Source organism: Leiobunum rupestre, chromosome 2, assembly GCF_980474605.1.
Source record: "Leiobunum rupestre chromosome 2, qqLeiRupe1.1.hap1, whole genome shotgun sequence".
NCBI lineage: Eukaryota > Metazoa > Arthropoda > Arachnida > Opiliones > Sclerosomatidae > Leiobunum > Leiobunum rupestre.
Window position 1 is genome coordinate 20557709 of NC_143385.1, and position 9526 is coordinate 20567234.

Consider the following 9526-nt stretch of genomic DNA (forward strand, 5'->3'; position numbering starts at 1 on the left):
AAAATTCACAAAGTTAATAAACCCATGAAAATTAATACGGATCAAGGGAAGGAATTTCTTAATAAGACCGTACAGGATTATTTAAAAAAGAACGGTATAAAACATTTTGTAAGTTACGGGGACATAAAATGCGGAATCGTAGAACGCGCCAATAGAACTCTCGAGAACAAAATATATCGTTTAATTACTAAAACTAAGAAACCAAATTTCATTAAGGATTTACCGAAAATTGTTAGATCGTATAATAACAGTGTACACAGGTCGACCGGGTTCAAACCGTGTGAAGTAACGGTTGATAATGAGCATTTAGTTTGGAAAAATCTTTACGGTAAAAAATCAATTAGGGAAAAAGCCAAATTCAAAGTCGGTGAACGTGTTCGATTAACAAAAGCCCCGAAAGCGTTTACTAAAGGCTACAAGGGATACTGGTCGAAGGAAGTGTTTACTATTAAGAGAGTGATTAATAGACCTCGTCCTGTTTACGTCATACAAGATCAAAATAATCAAGTCATCTTGGGTTCATTCTATCCCGAAGAACTACAAAAGATTCTATCATGAATACTAATCAGCTTGATGAATTTTAGAAATGTGATTATAGAACGCGCCCATTTTATATTGGTACATTTTCCAAAGACGCGATTCCCAAAAAAGCGCCGAAACAGAAAACGTATTGTTTTATTATAAATACGGACGACTCGACGGAACCAGGTTCTCATTGGGTCGCTGTGTTTATTGAATCGGGAAAGGGAGAATTTTTCTGTTCGTTTGGAAATTCACCTGTTACGTACAATTTTAATTTGGGTCATTTAGCTAAAAAGTGGGTATATAATAAAAATATTATCCAACCAATTGACTCGGAAACATGCGGTGCTCATTGTTTATTTTATATCGTATGTAAATGTTCGGGGTATACTTATAGAGAAATATTAGATATGTATAATGATACTCTATACAGGGTCTTTTTTTTTTGCTCGGAAAAGTGTTTTTTTTCCAACTATTTATAGTACCGATTTCAAATTTGGAAGGTCAATTCTCTATACCGGGGGACATCAGTTTGAGAAATTTGAGCGTTTTCGGTAATGTTTTTCACCAATTTTGAAAAATTATTTTTCGACCACTAGGTGCGAGATAAAAAATGTCTATTATAAAGTTGTAGGCCGTCATCGAAAACCCTTAAAAATTGTTCACTCGACGAAAAACAACTTATTTATCAGTGAAAATTCGAGCTTGAAAAATTTACAAGTTGGAGAAGCCAAATTACGATTGTTTGAAACGATAATTGAAAAGGGAACAAGTCTAATACCAACGTAGTAGAGTTTTCACACTTGAAAAAATGTACACGTTTGGTTTTTTAATGCAGATATTTTATTCACATAAATTTTTACAAAACATTTTCAATAATATCACAATTGGCTGCAACACAGGTTTGTGCGCGGACAATTAAGTTCTCAAACGCTTTCTCTACCATTTCTGGTGTGACGTCTCGGCAAGCACTGATTATTCGTCTAATGAGTTCCTCCCTAGTTTCAATGGGCGTGGCGTATACCTTTGCTTTAACGAATCCCCAGAGAAAATAATCCAGCGGTGTTAGGTCAGGTGACCTTGCTGGCCAATGCACTGGACCATTTCTCCCTATCCACCTTTCAGGAAACTCGTTGTTGAGGTGCTCAGTTACTTGCCGGGAAAAATGCGGAGGGGCGCCATCTTGCTGAAACCACAACTGACGTCTTTCAGCCAATGGAAGGTCGTCGATTGCGTCACTCAGTTCGTTCTGTAGAAAATGTAAATACCTTTGGCCGTTGAGGTTCGTCGGAAGGAAAAAGGGACCAATCAAACGGTTTCCAACAAGTCCAACCCAAACATTGACCCGTTCAAATTGAACCTGGTGATGATATTCAAAACCCCAATGTGGGTTGATGTCAGACCAAAGATGGCTGTTTTGATGATTAAAGGGCCCATCTCTAGAAAATGACGCTTCGTCGGAGAACAAAACATGGCGCAAAAATTGTCTATCTTCTTGGACAGCATTTAGTAACCAGTTGCTAAATTCATAACGTCTTTGATGGTCTCCGTCAATTAGTCCTTGGTGGAGCGTAGCTCTGTATGGGTGATAGCGATTCTTACGAAGAATTTTCCACACACGATTTGCAGAACAACCCAAATCAGCAGCGGCGTTAGCGCAACTGTGACGAGGATATGCCACAAAGTACGCGAGTACATTGTTCTCGAAGTCTAAATCCGGTTGACCCAATCCGCGAAACCTAGGTTGCAAGTGACCAAATTGATTGAAATCGTGAATTGCTCGTCTTACTGTATTTACAGATGGTGCTCCATTTGGATGTCTTTCTGCGAAGATTTCAGTCACTCTTCTAAGGTTTTGCGCTGCTTCTCCATAGTAAATGGCAACTATCTCGGTACGCTCAGCTACTGAATAACGAGGCATTGTTCGAAATATTATCAAACACTGATAATAATCTCCCAAAGTTTTCCTTTAAATACCCAATGCATGTTTAGGATTGACCTATAGCCTCGTGTTTTTTAAATCCGGTCGTTTTTTTAACCAAAGTTTCAACTGGATTAGGTAATTCGGTTTCAATTATCGTTTCAAACAATCGTAATTTGGCTTCACCAACTTGTAAATTTTTCAAGCTCGAATTTTCACTGATAAATAAATTGTTTTTCGTCGAGTGAACAATTTTTAAGGGTTTTCGATGACGGCCTACAACTTTATAATAGAAATGTTTTATCTCGCACCTAGTGGTCGAAAAATAATTTTTCAAAATTGGTGAAAAACATTACCGAAAACGCTCAAATTTCTCAAACTGATGTCCCCCGGTATAGAGAATTGACCTTCCAAATTTGAAATCGGTACTATAAATAGTTTTTGAAAAAAAAAACACTTTTCCGAGCAAAAAAAAAGACCCTGTATATCAATGACATAATCTCGTTATGGAATATGTGTCTGCATTTAATGAATCACGAAAATAAATATTGTAATCAATAAATTTTTTATTGTATCAATTTTTCCATTTTTTAAGAGGGCTTAATGCGCGGCGTCTGTTTTTAGGTGTCGGATAAGGTTTGCGAACATTTAGTCTCCTCTTCACGTGCTTTTCATTCGTTTGTAAATCTTTATCCGAAAATGGTAGAGACACAGCCTCCGATAAATTCTCCACGCTTTCAGCCGATGGCCTATACGTTACGTCGCTGTCTCGTGTAGTACCCGTCGCGCCTTCAGACGTATTGAAGAGGTTCCTTATGTTACTGGTACTTTCGGAACGGCGTGGTGTACTACTTGAAAGAGGATCAAACTCGCGGCGGAGTGCTTCGTGGACGGCTTCGGGAATATTCGGTGTTGACTCCGCTATCAAATGATCCGGTAGAAACGCCGGGACTGGGGGAGTAGGTCGAAGAGGGGGTCTCGGTTCCGCGTGTAGATAAACGGGAATCGGATCGGGAGAAATCAACGTAGTACTGGGTGAAACGGGGGAACCGCGAGAGACATTTCTCGGAGAATTTGTTGGTGTAGCTACGGGTCGTATCATCTGCGCTGGTGCGAGAAGAGGGGCCACGGGCCGTATAATCTGCGCCGGTGCGAGAAGAGGAGCTAACGTATTCGATGGAGGAGGTATCGCTGGGGGCTCTAAACGAACGGCGGGGACTCCTTGAAATTCTTTAATTTTAAAGTACCTTTGAAGCATAGTTAAATACTCTCGTAACGTATCCTCCTCACTTCCTACTTTAATCGGTTTATTTATGATACTTTTCATTTGATTTTGAATAATGTCTATTAATTTGGCCGTATCGCTAAAATAGCTATCAGCGGGGACTAAAACGAATTTTTTCATCGATTAATAATTCGGTTAAGAACCACGGGAATTAATGAACCGAGAATTGCACCCCAGAATCCGCCTCGCTGAGATATTAGAATTTTTCGACGGTTTAAGTCGGTTTAATTTTTACGAGCAAGTTTTCTGATGCACGCTTTATAGCGCTGTAATATTTTTTTCCTATTTGCGCCTACATTTAGCGCCCCCCGGGTAATATTAAGACAAATATTAGAAATAGAGTTTAATTGTTCGGGACTAGCGTTTTTAATTAAAAATTTGCGCTGACTGGGGGAAGCTTTTTTAATGAGCGTTAAATAAGGTTTATGTTCCCGTATCGCTCGTGGCCAAGTCATCTTACGTAATGAAACAATTTTATAAATACATTCAAATTTATTCAAAAACACAAAGAATTTATACAATGAAAACATTTTCACATATTTTTTATAGAATATATTTAACAGAATACTTTTTTTTTAAACATTATTTTTAAACCCGTCACCATTACTCTAGAAAAGTTATCATTGGGCCCTCTTCAAATAAGCAATTTGTTCGCACTTTGAAATGTTCTGGTGTTTCTTGATTTAAATCTAAAACAATATTAGAATAGGGTCGAGAAGCAGTTACATTATTGTACACAGTACTTAGAAAATTTGGGTTATTAGGAAATACTAGGATCACGCGGACTCTTAAATAGAACAATGTACGATGAGTTCAAGCTAATATCGCGAGCCGCTCGACCTTGACCAAAAACATTTTGGGTTTAGAATAATATAGTTAAATTTAAGTGGTGACTACCAACACGAAATAATTCCGAAACGTACGCGTTATTTAAGCAACTTTGAGAGAGATCGTCGAGAACGAGCAAGTTATTTATAGAACTATCAAATATTTCTTCCGGTTTCTCACTTAATAAACCCTGATGAAACTCGATATCAGGTATAATTTTTTTAAGCTCATTGAATTTTTCCGACCAAATATTATAACAATAAATGATTCGCTCGGGAGGTTTCTCGAACAGCGTGTGTCGATTTTTTAAAAGCCGAAAAGTCCAAACTGTTTTTCCGCATCGACTCGGTCCACTGATGAGGAACGTGGTCGGCGATTTAAACTTGAGCCGCGTTACTGACATTTTTGTAGCCGAAGGGAATACTGGTACCGTCGCTCTTGAAGATTCGCTTGTTAGACGTAAATCCAACGAGTTTTTCAGCTGGTTTTTGGAATAGCTGCCCCGTTTTTAAACGTTTCACGTTAAATGGGACTTCGACGCTGTATTTCAATTGTTGGTTGCGTGTAGCGAGGTCCTTCAAAGCTTCAAAGTTGACAATTGACTGATTTTTTTTAGTCAATGTAATGCCCTTAAGTTTAGTAACAATCTTTCCAGATTCGAATAAAATTGAATAAGCTTTACATCCCAAGGAAACAAAGGCTTTTATATTTTCATTGGGATACTGGTCAGCTAATGTACCTAGGGTAGTCCCTAGCGGAATATTTAAGTCTTTACTCATATAAAGAAAAGCAGAATCAGTATCGACGTAATTTAAATTAGAACCAATTTGAGCCATTAATTTGTATAATTTAATACGGCCGTAACTGGCTACAAACGCGCCTATCGTTGGTGACCCTTTCCGATAAGTTGGAACGTAGTCTTCCCGAAAACGAGTGGTGACTAAGGCTATATCATCGTCTAGTAGTTTAAAATCCGTTAATTCTTTGGTTTTATCGGCCAAAATTTCGACTAATTCCTTATAAGAATTAATAAAAACACCTTGGCCTCGATTTAAATTAATGGAATTTTTGCCCCACAGACTGTTTAGACTAAGTTTGCCAATAGCTTTTAAAGCGGGATTATCGGTTATATCGTCTAAATTTAAATCTAACCCGTCAATTTCATTAAAGTCTCGTAAATAATTAAGTTTTTGTTCTAATGTAATTATGTCTTTTGGATACGACGAATTTTGAACTTTGATTTTGTAAAAAAGCCGAATATAGTCATCGAATTTGCCACCATCTCTTGCCTACTCCAAAAGCCTCATTGGTCACGGGTTTGATAATGGGTGTTATATATTTTATCAGCTTTTTAAAAATTCCGCCCACGCCTCTTCCCCGTTGATAAACAGGTCCGGCAAAAAATGGTCCGCCACCATATTGTTCGCGGTAATATTTGAAATAACTTTCACTGTCGGCCATTTCGTCTCAAATGAAGTCTAACGACACTTTTTCCGTTTATAAAGGCTATTGTTTCGCCAAAATCCGTTTTCATGTCAATGTCAACTATTTCTGTATTATTTGTTCTCAAAGGATAGTAATCAATTTTGTCAAAAATAATAGATTTTTCAAACGGCTTATCATTTCCAGCTAGCGGTATTATTTTCATCAAAGGGGCAAACGTATCGCCTACATATTGAGGATATATTAAATTTGAATATATATATAGTGTTCTGGCTCCCATTGATAAATCAGCAGCGTAGAGACTATCTGTATTGGCCAAGAGTTCACTAAAGCGCGTAAAGCCTAGCATTTCACCGAGACCTTTCTCAGATGAATGAAATATAATTGCAAACCCCGCCGCGGCTCCAATGTGAACGGATCCATTATGGTTAATGGTTAATTGAAATTTATCCCTTATTTCCTCATCCAAGGTTAACATCATTGCGTCTAAAATGTCTTGGACACTCGAGTAAGCACCAGTCGGTATTTGATAATCAATTCGAGTTTCGACTCTAAACGCGGCGTCTTGTACATTATCACTTCTAATTTCAATGTAATTAAAGTTATTTAACGATAAGGACTTTATATAACCAGCAAAAGGTTTCGTACAAAAATATGACCCAATATGAAATCCGTCTTTCCGATATGGATTTATGTTAGGTTCAAAATCGAGAAGCTCTTTAATTGGTCCATTTGGAATTCTAATATGGTAGTTATTGGTGGTTATCAAATTCCAACAGAGCCCGTTTGGTTTTGTGTGGAGTCCAATTTTAATTTCATTATCAAGCCCGAATTCTTTTAAACTTTCATTAAGCGCTGCAATAAGTTTTCGCACGACACTATATCGAAGGATATTTCCATTCTGGTCTTTCTCCGCTTCAATTTTACCCACTTTCACTGATATTTTAAAGTATGTAAACGGTTGCACGTTTTTAACGGTTGTCGTGGAAACTGCTAAAAATGACCGGTTTTTTTCTGTAATATTTTCCCATGTTGGCGGTAATATAATTTCGCTAATTCCAACTTCAAAATTTGAAGGTACATTTAAAGGTCGTCCTAAATTTACTTTATAAGTAGACGCTGTATTTTCCGGGTATAAATCGCTCGAAGCGTTACTCGGTAATGTTAAAAATAGATCGTCCATTGCAAAAATAATATGGCCACTAGTCTGAACCACCACGTAAACTTTAATTAGATACGATATTAACAACTGGTTATATACTATGACATTCCTTTCTAATTTATAGGGCTATTCACCTCTAGTTATCGATAACCTGATTCTGATTTCCAGTTTTTCCTGGATTTACTGATATAAAAGGACGGGATTTTTTCCATGTTTTCTCACAATTCGTTAATGTTTCTGATAAAAAGTCTTACGTTCCTTATGAAAAATCAACAATCTACTAGTAGCTGGGATCTCTCTCGACATGGTAATATACTTATAATAACATTCAAATTATTTTAAAATATTCCACCAAAAAATGTGTGTTAAGCTAGTCTTAAAACAACTTAATGTTTCCCCGACATACGTTCTAAAACGCCTCACTTGGTGGCGCTGGAGAAACTTTTTGACGGGGCCTCGTACCCAGTTTAACCCCCCCGACCTCCCATAAATCTTTCTATCATACACCTTATTTAAATTGAATAATACAATATATATATATATATATATATATATATATATATATATATATATATATATATATATATATATATATATATATATATATATATATATATATATATATATATTTATATATACGACCCAAAACAAAATACTAGCTCAAAATTATAGTTTTTTACCTTGTCAAATGACAATGATGAGTCCGTTACTGTTCGTTGAGCTTCACCAATGGCCGTTAGTAATGGCGTACATCCTAGAACGTTAAAATATTTTAAAAAATGTTCATTTTTAAGCCTAAAATTTTACCTAGAAAGTATGCGGCCAATATAATTCCTAGAAATCTAAAAAAATGTTAAAAGTTACGCGGTTAGATACTTAGCACAATTTAGTTCCCATTAGCAATAACTAGAGTGCCCGAAATCCTATTTAAAACGTTCAAAACTTAAAACATTATCTTAACAATACTTCTGGCTTAACTTTCTTTTGGAGAATGGCGAATTCGACCGCGTTGCTTAAGATGCTGGGTGAAGAAAGTGGCGCCATCTAACTTAAATATTATATATAAAAAATTTAGTAATTTATAAAGTGTTATTAATATTGATATATAATAAACAAATTAGCCTGATATTTATGCTATATATTTAAAAAAGTTTTTGTTCGAAAATATATTTTTATGGTAATCTTGCAACGTAATACATAGATGGCGCTAGTGGGCTTGGAAAGGAGAGATTTTGGCAATTTTTCAGGAGGCGAGTTGCTTAAAATTATCGGTTAGGTTAAATGTTATATTATATTAATTATAAAGTGTTATGAATATTGGTATATATTAAACAAATTAGACTGATATTTATTTTATATATTTTTAACAGCCCAAAAATATATTTTTATGGTAGTGATTTAGTACAATAGATGGCGCTAGTGCGCTTGGAAAGTAGGGATTTTCGTGGAGGCGCGGTAAATTCGAAATGTCAATATAAAATGTTAAGTTATTTATCGTAAACTTTATGCTTTGTATAATAGGAATAATGGCCATCTGGTATAATGAATTCAATACGAGTTCTATGGGAGTCAAAAGAGTTTCAGCAACTAAATATTTGGACACTGATAATCCTGGACTCTGGACATCTGAAGAAGTCTTAAATTTCGAATTAGAGGATGAAGGTCAAAAAGGGTTTCAGCAACTAAATATTTGGACACTGCTGATCCTGGACTCTGGACACCTGAAGAAGTCTTATACTTAGAGATTTATGGTTCGGTGTTGGTCAAACCGAAAATATTCAATACACCTTTTTAACTATTTTTGTTTAAACACTTGCTGATTTATGCCCGCGACGCTAACATTTTCCCGGTAAAAATTAATATTCAAACATATAATAAACCTAAATGGTTTAAACACTTGTTAATCGACGCTTACAATTTCTAACGGTCTTCAGAACACATGTTAAATTCGCGCCAAAACTTTAACAACCATATAGCAACCAGGTCATGAACCCTAACGGTTAATTATAAAGGTACAAACTTAAGCCTTATATTAATATTCATGTCAAACATAAGTGTACATTAATAAACCTAAAGAGTTTAACCACTTGTTGATTTTTATACACGCTACGCTTACACTTTCCCGCCAAAAATTAATATTCAAACATATAATATAACTACTTGATGATCCTAAACACATGTTACTATCTAACAGGTCAATGACCCCTAACGGTAAAACAATACCACGCTCATTAATATTCACCCTTTTGACCTTGAACAGGTCGACTAACTAGGCTAATTAATTAACACCTGTGCTCGTTACGCACGAGTGCACGCGTGACACGCGCCCGAGGGGGGGCGGAATCGCGAATCCCCGCTTCATTCC

General features: G+C 36.2%; 2 long non-coding RNA genes across 2 annotated transcripts; one reads left to right on the forward strand and one right to left on the reverse strand.

Annotated features, from left to right (window-relative positions):
- Positions 1–4327: 4327 nt before the first annotated feature.
- On the reverse strand, positions 4328–8187 carry LOC149956314 (uncharacterized). Its single transcript, XR_016478474.1, has 3 exons — positions 7969–8187; positions 7842–7915; positions 4328–5139 (listed from the first exon to the last, which is right to left on the reverse strand). It is a non-coding gene; the product is annotated as an uncharacterized LOC149956314 (long non-coding RNA).
- Positions 8082–9215, forward strand: LOC149956315 (uncharacterized). The gene is made up of 2 exons (XR_016478473.1): positions 8082–8411; positions 8683–9215. It is a non-coding gene; the product is annotated as an uncharacterized LOC149956315 (long non-coding RNA).
- The last annotated feature ends 311 nt before the right edge of the window (positions 9216–9526 follow it).